A 10,356-nucleotide genomic window follows, 5' to 3' on the forward strand; every position below is an offset into this window, starting at 1 on the left:
GTCTCTACTAAAAATACAAATTAGCCCGGCGCAGTGGCTCATGCCTGTAATCCCAGCACTTTGGGAGGCCGAGGTGGGCAGATCACCTGAGATCAGGAGTTTGAGACTAGCCTGACCAACATGGAGAAACCCCATCTCTACTAAAAATACAAAATTAGCCAGGTGTGGTGGTGCGTGACTGTAATCCCAGCTACTCGGGAGGCTGCAGCAGGAGAATCACTTGAACCTGTGGGAGGCGGAGGTTGCAGTGAGCCAAGATTGGGCCATTGCATTCCAGTCTGGGCGACAGAGCAAGACTCCATCTCAAAACAAACAAAAAAACCTTTTGTTGAGTTTAGTTCAATAAGCAATTCTTGTGCTTGTACTCTGCAGTGGGTACTATGCTGGATATTGGGGTGTGAAAATTAAAAAGGCAAGGGGAAGCTTAAATCTGGGGGTGGGGTGGGGAGGAAGAACATTAAAACAACTGTAATTACAATTGCAAAATGATGACAGAGAGACGGCGTGGTGGCTCACCCCTGTAATCCCAGCGCCTTGGGAGGCCAAGGCAGATCACTTGATTCCAGGAGTTCAAGACCAGTCTGGGCAACATGGTGAAACCCCTTCTCTACAAAAACAAACAGGCCGGGCGCGGTGTCTCACACCTGTAATCCCAGCACTTTGGGAGGCTGAGGAGGGCAGATCACGAGTTCAGGAGATCGAGACCATCCTGGCTAACACGGTGAAACCCTGTCTGTACTAAAAATACAAAAAAAATAGCCAGGCGTGGTGGCGGGTGCCTGTAGTCCCAGCTACTCGGGAGGCTGAGGCAGGAGAATGGCGTGAACCCGGGAGGCGGAGCTTGCAGTGAACTGAGATCACGCCACTGCACTCAAGCCTGGGCGACAGAGCGAGACTCTGCCTCAAACAAACAAACATACAAACAAAAATGATGATAGATTGAGATTCCTAACAAGAGGTGGGGTGCAGGGCTCAGGGTCAGCTTCAAAAGATGGCTGGCATAATCTACCACCACCCCACTGTGGCCAACACCAAAACCACCTCGATTTCAAAACTGAATGTCTTGCTTATTTCAAAAGAGATCTGGGCTGGGTGTGGTGGCTCACGCCTGTAATCTCAGCATGTTGGGAGGTTGAGGCAGGTGGATCACTTAAGGTCAGGAGTTCAAGACCAGCCTGGCCAACATGGTGAAACCCTGTTTCTACTAAAAAGAAACAAAACAAAAACAAAAACACAAAAATTAGCTGGGCCTGGTGGTGGATGCCTGTAGTCCCAGCTACTCGGGAGGCTGAGGCACGAGAATTGCTTGAACCCAGCAGGTGGGGGTTGCAGTGAGCCAAGATCATGCCACTGCATTCCAGCCTGGGCGACAGAGCAAGACCCTGTCTCAAAAAAAAAAAAAAAAAAAAAAAAAAGAGTTCTGGCCGTGCCCGGTGGCTCACGCCTGTAATCCCAGCACTTTGGGAGGCCGAGGCGGGTGGATCATTTGAGGTCAGGAGTTCGAGACCAGCCTGGCTAACACAGTGAAACCCCGTCTCTACTAAAAAATAAAAATAAAAAAAAATAGCCGGGCATGGTGGCAGGCACCTGTAGTCCCAGCTACTCGGGAGGCTGAGGCAGGAGAATGGAGTGAACCCGGGAGGCAGAGCTTGCAGCGAGCCGAGATCGCGCCACTGCTGCACTCCAGCCTGGGCTACAGAGTGAGACGCCATCTCAAAAAAAAAAAAGAGTTCTGAGTCATTTTTCAATGTTAGCAATTGAGCTGGCTTCTTTTTTTTTTTTTTTTTTTTTTTTGAGACGGAGTCCGGCTCTGTCGCCCAGGCTGGAGTGCAGTGGCACAATCTCGGCTCACTGCAAGCTCCACCTCCCGGGTTCACGCCATTCTCCTGCCTCAGCCTCCCGCGTAGCTGGGACTACAGGCGCCCGCTACCACGCCCAGCTAATTTTTTGTATTTTTAGTAGAGACGGGGTTTCACCGTGTTAGCCAGGATGGTCTCGATCTCCTGACCTCGTGATCCGCCTGCCTCGGCCTCCCAAAGTGCTAGGATTACAGGCATGTGAGCTGGATTCCTAATTTTGTCCCAGGTTTCTGTTCTCTTAGCCTGAGGAGTTAAAAATGCACCCTTTTAAAATTGAGTGCTGTTTAAGATCACCTGGGGGATATGGGGCTACACAGCATTCTCAATGATGTATTTATCTGGTTTAAGAAAGAAAAGAAGGAAGAAACTTCTATCTGAGAGCAGAACAGTTTTTTCTGGTGGAAGAGATGGAGAGAGACATGTCAAGCAGGGAGAACAGCATGGGCAATAGGGAGAGCTGAGAGGTCAGAGGGGGAGTTAGGAAGAGTGTGTTGGATTAGAACGTAAGAGAGCCGGGTGCCGTGGCTCACACCTGTAATCCCAGCACTTTGAGAGGCCAAGGCGGGTGGCTAATTTGAGGTCAGGAGTTTGAGACCAGGCTGGCCAACATGGTAAAAGCTCGTCTCTACTAAAAATATAAAATTAGCTGGGCAGTAGTGGTGCATGCCTGTAATCCCAGCTACTTGGGAGGCTGAGGCAGGAGAATCGCTTGAGCCTGGGAGGCAGAGGTTGCAATGAGCAGAGATTGCGCCACTGCACTCCAGCCGGGGTGAGAGGGTGAGAGCCTGTCTCAAACAAACAAATAAACAAACGAGAAAACCAACCTAAGGCCCACGTGTGAAGGGTCTAAAGATCAGAGGGACCTGGTGGTGGGGGTGGCTGGGCCGTGGTGGGGAGCTACTTGCCAGACCTTGAGCTAGAGAGAGACAAGGTCAGGTGTGTGTGTTAAAGAGATCCTTCAGGAAAAGGAGGGAATAAACTGACAATTACAGGAATTATAGGGGCGGATCACGAGGTCGGGAGATCGAGACCATCCTGGCTAACATGGTGAAACCCTGTCTCTACTAAAAATGCAAAAAAATTAGCCAGGCGTGGTGGCGGGCGCCTGTAGCCCCAGCTACTCGGGAGGCTGAGGCAGGAGAATGGCGTGAACCCGGGAGGCGGAGCTTGCAGTGAGCGGAGATCGTGCCACGGGACTCCAGCCTGGGCGACAGAACGAGACTCCGTCTCAAAAAAAAAAAAAAAAAAAAGGAATTATAGGTGGCATTTCCCCAAAAGGCGCTGAGCAGCTCTGCTGGGACCTGACTCCCGCATGGGATGTCCCTCTTCCCGCATGGGATCACCTCCACGGGACCCAACATCTGGGAAAAACATTCCCAGGGCCTATAAACATCTGGAAATAATCTGGCCAGTCTGGTAGCCCTGTCCTTCTCAGCGGGGCTGCATCTTTCACATCCTGTTTCTCCTCCCGAAGCCCATAGCGGGTGAGTTACCTTGTTGATGAGAAGATAAGACGCCTCGCAGGCTTTGGCAGGTGCCAGAGTTTACCTCTAGGTGGCAGCCTTCACCTATCAGCCCCACCAGCTTCCAGCCAAAGGTCTGAGAGAAGGAAAAGGAACTAATGAAGACGCAGGGGGACCCACCAGGCGCCGCAGGCACATTTACTGAGCTGCACAGCCACCCTCTCGGGCACATGTCATTCTCTCCATGTCACAGCTCAGAGACGTGAAGTCACTGGTCCAAAGTCACACAGATGGGTGGCAATTGGCTTCTCTGAGCTTCATGTTCGTCATCTGTGCAGACTGACCCATTCCTAGCAATCACTTATCTACTTTTTTTTTTTTTTCTGAGACAGAGTCTTGCTCTGTCACCCAGGCTGGAGTACAGTGGCATGATCTCGGCTCACTGCAACCTCTACTTCCCGGGTTCATACAATTCTCCTGCCTCAGCCTCCCAAGTAGCTGGGATTACAGGCATGTGCTACCATGCCTGGCTAATTATTGTATTTTTAGTAGAGACATGGTTTCACCATGTTGGCTAGGCTGGTCTCGAACTCTTGACCTCAAGTGATCCATCCACCTCAGCCTTCCAAGGTGCTGGGATTACAGGCGTGAGCCACCGTGCTTGGCCTTTTTCTTTTTTTTTTTTTTTTTTGAGACAAAGTCTCACTCTGTCACCCAGGCTGGAGTGCAGTAGCACAATCTCGGCTCACTGCAACCTCTGCCTCCCGGTTCAAGCGATTCTCCTGCCTCAGCCTCCCAAAGTGCTGGGATTACAGGTGCCTGCCACCACGCCCAGCTAATTTTTGTATTTTTAGTAGAGACGGAGTTTCACCATGTTGGCCAGGCTAGTCTCAAACTCCTGACCTTAGGTGATCCGCCCGCCTTGGCCTCCCAAAGGGCTGGGATTACAGGTGTCAACCACCACGCCCAGCCCCACTAATCTACTTTTTGTTTCTATAGATTTATCTATTCTAGCCTGTAATCCCAGTACTCTGGGAGGCCGAGGTGGGCGGATCACTTGAGGTCAAGAGTTCAAGACCAGCCTGGCCAACAGGGTGAAACCCCATCTCTACTAAAAATACAAAAATTAGTCAGGCATGGTAGTGCATAACTGTAGTCCCAGCTACTTGGGAGCCTGAGGCAGGAGAATCCCTTGAACCTGGGAGGTGAAGGTTGCAGTGAGCCAAAATCATGCCACTGCACTCTAGCCTGGGTGACAGAGCAAGACTCTGTCTCAGAAAAAAAAAAAAAAAAAAAAAAGATTTATCTATTCTAGATATTTCACTAAATGGGATCATACAAACATGGCCTTTTGTGTCTGGTTTCTTTCACTTAGCATAATGTCTTGAAGAGTCTTCCATGTCGTAGCATGTATCAGTACCTCATTACTTTTTATGGGGCCAGGCGTGGTGGCTCATGCCTATAATCCCAACGCTTTGGGAAGCTGAGGCAGGAGGATTACTTGAGCCCAGGAGTCCAAGACCAGACCACGGGATATAGTGAGACCCCCTACCACTATTAAGAAAAAAAAGAAGGCTGGGCACAGTGGCTCACACCTGTAATCCCAGCACTTTGGGAGGCCAAGGTGGGTGGATCACCATCACCTGAGGTCAGGGGTTTGAGACCAGCCTGGCCAGCATGGTGAAACCCTGTCTCTACCAAAAATACAAAAATTCGCTGGGCGTGGTGGCATGCACCTGTAGTCCCAGCTACTTGGGAGGCTGAGGCAGGAGAATGGTGTGAACCTGGGAGGCGGAGCTTGCAGTGAGCCGAGATCGCACCACTGCACTCCAGCCTGGATGACACAGCGAGACTCCGTCCCAAAAAAAAAAAATTGTATTCCTTTTTTTGGCTGAATAATATTCTATTATATAAATATACCACTTTTTTTTTGAGTCAGGGTCTTGCTCTGTCGTCCAGGCTGGGATGCAGTGGCATGACTTCCGTCTCCCAGGTTCAAGCAATTCTCCCACTTCAGCCTCCCAAGTAGCTGGAACTACAGGTGCACGCCACCACACCCAGCTGATTTTTGTATTTTTTTGTAGAGATGGGGTCTCACTATGTTACCCAAGCTGGTCTCAAACTTTTGGGCTCAACTGATGCACCCACCTTGGTCTCCCAAAGTGCTGGGATTACAGGCATGTGCCACTGTGCCTGGACTCCACATTTTGTTTATCCAATCATCAGTTAATGGGCATTTGGGTTGTTTCTGCTTTCTGGTTATTATGGATAATGCTGCTATGAACATCTGTGTACACATTTTTGTGTGAACATATGTTTTCAATTCTCTTGGGTATATGGGAGTAGAATTGCTGAGTCACGTGGTTAACTCTGTATAACTTTTTTAAAAACCGCTGAACTATTTTCCAAAGCAGTTATACCCATTTACAATCCCACCAGCAATGAATGAGGGTTCCAATGTATGAGAGTTCTCCACATCCTGGACAACACTTGTTATTATCTCTCTTTTCTATTATAACCATTCTAGTGGGTTAGTGAAGTGTCATCTCATTGTAGTTTTGATTTGCATTTCCCTAATGACTAATGATGTTGAGCATCTTTTCACGTGCTTATTGGCCTCTGTATATTTCCTGTTTTCTTTGAGACGGACTTTGGCTCTTGTCTCCCAGGCTGGAGTGCAATAGCACAATCTCAGCCCACTGCAACCTTTGCCTCCTGGGTTCAAGCGATTCTCCTGCATCAGCCTCCCGAGTAGCTGTTATTACAGGCGCCCGCCATCACGCCCAGCTAATTTTTGTATTTTTAGTAGAGTCAGGGTTTCACCATGTTAGCCAGGCTGGTCTCGAATGCCTGACCTCAGGTGATCCACCTGCCTCAGGCTCCCAAAGTGCTGGGATTACAAGTGTGTGAGCCACTGTGCCCGGCCTGGCCTCTGTATATTTTTTTTGAAGAGTTGTCCAGCCAAATTGTTTGCCTTCTTAATAAATTTTGGTATACACACACACACACACACACACACACACACACACACACACACACACACACACACACAGCACATTCACATCCCATCCCAGATTTACTTCAACGCAATAAACCTGAGACAGCTGTGATTAGCCCTGTTTATCAGATGAAGGAACAGAGGCCCAGAGTAATGCAATGATATGTCCAAGAGCATATAGTTTATAGAGTGCCAAGATTTAGAATTTTATGGTTTTTAATTTATTTTTCTTTATTTTTATTTTTTTGAGACGGGTTCTCACTCTGTCGCCCAAGCTGGAGTGCAGTGGTGCAATCTTGGCTCACTGCAACCTCCGCTTCCTGGGTTCAAGCGATTCTCCTGCCTTAGCCTTCCGAGTAGCTGGAATTACAGGTGTGCGCCACCACACCTGGCTAATTTTTATATTTTTAGTAGAGACAGGGTTTTGCATGTTGGCCAGGCTGGTGTCAAACTCCTGGCCTCAACTGATCCACCCACCTCAGGCTCCCAAAGTGTTGGGATTACAGGCATGAACCACTGCACCTAGAATTTTTTTCTTTTTTTTTTTTTTTGAGATGGAGTCTCGCTGTCGCCCAGGCTGGAGTGCAGTGGCGAGATCTCGTCTTACTGCAGGCTCTGCTCCTGGGTTCACGCCATTCTCCTGCCTCAGCCTCCCGAGTAGCTGGGACTACAGGTGCCCGCCACCTCACCCAGCTAATTTTTTGTATTTTTAGTAGAGACGGGGTTTCACCGTGTTAGCCAGGATGGTCTCGATCTCCTGACCTCGTGATCCACCCGCCTCGGCCTCCCAAAGTGCTGGGATTACAGGTGTGAGCCACTGTGCCCGGCCTGCACCTAGAATTTTTTGTATTTAACAAACATTCATATAGTGTTTACTACATGCCAGTTACTGTTAGAAAAGCCCATGAACCCATCTTCCAACAATGTTCCAGTTAAAAGGTTACCACTAGCAGAACTTCCTTAAACACCTTGTTTCTCTTTTTAAAAAATAACTTGTTTTTCTCCAATCACCAAAGTAATACATGTTTATTGTAGAATAGGAGAAGCACAAAGAAGATGGAGCAGGGATTTTTCTCCCTTGTTTCCCATAGCTCCAATCTGGTTTCTCTGTGATTTGGGATTTGTGTGAACAGGTGATGTGCTGAGGAGCCCGGGACAGGGGATATGTACCTTCAGGAAGTGTCTGTTAAGCAGTTTGTATTCTGATTAATAGGACTTTGAGCACAGGGAATCTGCAGAATTTTTCAGGAGAAGATACACCAGCTGGAATGGAAGTTTGCTTTAGTTTGGGGATTTTTCCAGGACTATCTGGGGTTGCCTGGAACAGGAACTTCCTTACTTACCTGCTCTGTGGCCTCACGCAAGTCATGGCTTCCTCATCTGGAAGATAGTACTAAGCATCCCCAACTCATCCAGTTGTGGGACACAGTCTTTCCACTTCCAGCAATGTGTGCAGCACTGGAACCCCTGGTTCATTAGCAGAATGTACCCTCCTTCACATGGGGTTTTGGGGCTGAATTCATTGTTCACAACAGCGCAGTGCCTTGGGAGAGAGATCTGAGTTCAGATCCTGATTTCATCTTTAAATGGTTGTCAAGTTCCTTTACATATTTCAGCCTCAATTTCCTCATCTGTCCAAAATGTACCTGTGTTACAGTGTAGTTGGGAGGTTTCAACAAAATAATGTATGTAAAATACCTAGCTGGGTGTTTACGCCTGGGAAGTTCTCAGGAAATGTGAACTATTATCATTTATTTCAGGCCTACTTTGTGCCTGGCATCTCCGGGGAGGAAAGCACAAAAGTGAAAACAAAGCCTGGGTCCTGCCCCCAAGGAGTTTGAAGATTTGTTGATAGGTAGATTAGAGTAAAAGGGTCTTATGCACTGGAGATAGGATCAGAGACGTAAGAAAACTGCCAATTCTTGAGGCTCCTTATGAACCAGGTTCTGTGCTGAAAGCTTTATATGCATTATCCCATGAGATTTCCTCACAATCCTATGAGGTAAGTGCTATTAGGATTAGAAAATCAAGGATCAAAGATAAGAGAATTTAGGAAATTTGCCTGGGTCACACAGCTAATAAAGTGTCAGGGCCTGGGTTTGAACCCAGGGATGTCTGACTTCAGATTCTTTGCTCCTTCCACTCCATTTGAGTTGGACCTGGAAGGATGAGTCAGATTTGGGCACATGGGGATGGAGGGGAGGCGGGGCCTGGAGGGGAGGAGGGGCCTGGAGAAGAGAAGGATATGGAGCCAGGTAAGCAAAGCCTGGGAGATGGGAAAGTGTAGGGCATATACGGCAGAAACTCTGAGGGTTTGTGTGTGTGTGTGTGTGTGTGTGTGTGTTTTTCTGAGACAGGGTCTCGCTCTGTGGCCCAGGCTGGAGTGCAGTGGCACGATCTTGGCTCATTGCAACCTCCACCTCCTGGGTTCAAGCTATTCTCCTGCCTCAGCCTCCCGAGTAGCTGGGATTACAAGCACACACCACCACGCCTGGCTAATTTTTTTTTTTTTTTTGTATTTTTAGTAGAGACAGGTTTTTGCCATGTTGGCCAGGCTGATCTCGAGCTCCTGGCCTCAAGTGATCCACCCACCTCGGCCTCCCAAAGTGCTGGGATTACAGGCATGAGCCACCGCGCCCGGCCTGTTCGTTTATTTTGAGACAGTCTTACTGTGTTGCCCAGGCTGGAGTGCAGTGACATGATCATGGCTCACTGCAGCCTTGACCTCCCTGGGCTCAGGTGATCCGCCCACCTCAGCCTCCCGAGCAGCTGGGATTATAGGCATTTGCCACCATGCCCAGCTAATTTTTCTATATTTTGGAGAGACAGAGTTTTGCCATGTTGCCCAGGCTGGTCTCGAACTCCTGGGCTCAAGAGATCTGTCCACCTTGGCCTCCCAAAGTGCTGGGTTTACAGGCATGAACCACTGTGCCCGGCCTGAAACTGCAAGCATTTAGTCTGGTTCCATGTGAGGGCCTCTTCAGGTCCATTTCACATAAACCTTAGCCAAAATATATTAAGTACCTACCATGCACCCGACATTTCTCTAAGGACTTTATAACCAACACCTTACTAAGTCCTTACAGTAAATGGAGAGGTCACTTGTGCCGCCTCCATTTCAAAGATGAGGAAACTGAGACTCAGAATAGTCCAGCGACCTGACCATGATCACAATGCTAGGAATGAATGGGGCAGGAATTCAAGCTCAGGGAGGCAGATTTCAGATCTGTGCCCCACACCTCTTGCAAGAATTAGCTAGTTCCCAGACAGTGAAACTCTAAAGCCAGCCCCAGCTGCCCGAAACTCAACCACAGAGAGCTGGCTCTCAGCCCCTCACTGGCTCCCTTCTTTTCTCCCAGCTCCACCCTGCCACCCCCATTTCCCTCCCTGGCCCTGGGGCCCAGCTCCTTCCCCAAACCTGCTCTGCCACAATTCCTTCCAGGTTCCCTCATCTGTAAAATGGGGATAATAATAGTGTCCGTCTCAGAGCAGTGTTGTGAGGATCAGAGGAGGGGCTCGAGGTGCTTAGAGCCCAGTGTATAGTAGGTTCTCAATAAAAATCAGTGATCATCACCACCACTGTCATTTAAGTAGTGTCTCTGAAGTAATGTGAAATTGACTGAGTGATAGCATTATCCACATTTGATGGTTGAGGAAATTGTGGTTAAGAGAAGTGAAGCAGCAGCTGTCCAGTGTCACTTAACTAGGAAGTAGAGAGCGGGACTTACTTAATCTGGGCCTCCTGACTTTCTGACTTCAGATCTCATTAACTTCTCCTATTCTTTGCAGCCAGGCAGATGAGTGAATCATAATCAGTATTTATTACCTGCCTTCTGCACTCCAAGCCAGGCCCTAGATGCTAAGGGGCATTCTAGAGAGATCTGACCTAGATTCTTGAAGGAGCATAGAACCTAACTGATAAACAAGGTATGAAAACAATGCCTTGTTTTGTTGAGGTAGAACACACTAAGGGTCCCAAGAGGGTAAGAGCCATTCTGGCTGAGAGGAAGCAGGCAGGGGAGGCTTCTTGGAGGAG

The sequence above is a fragment of the Pongo abelii genome, chromosome 1 (assembly GCF_028885655.2).
Source record: "Pongo abelii isolate AG06213 chromosome 1, NHGRI_mPonAbe1-v2.0_pri, whole genome shotgun sequence".
NCBI lineage: Eukaryota > Metazoa > Chordata > Mammalia > Primates > Hominidae > Pongo > Pongo abelii.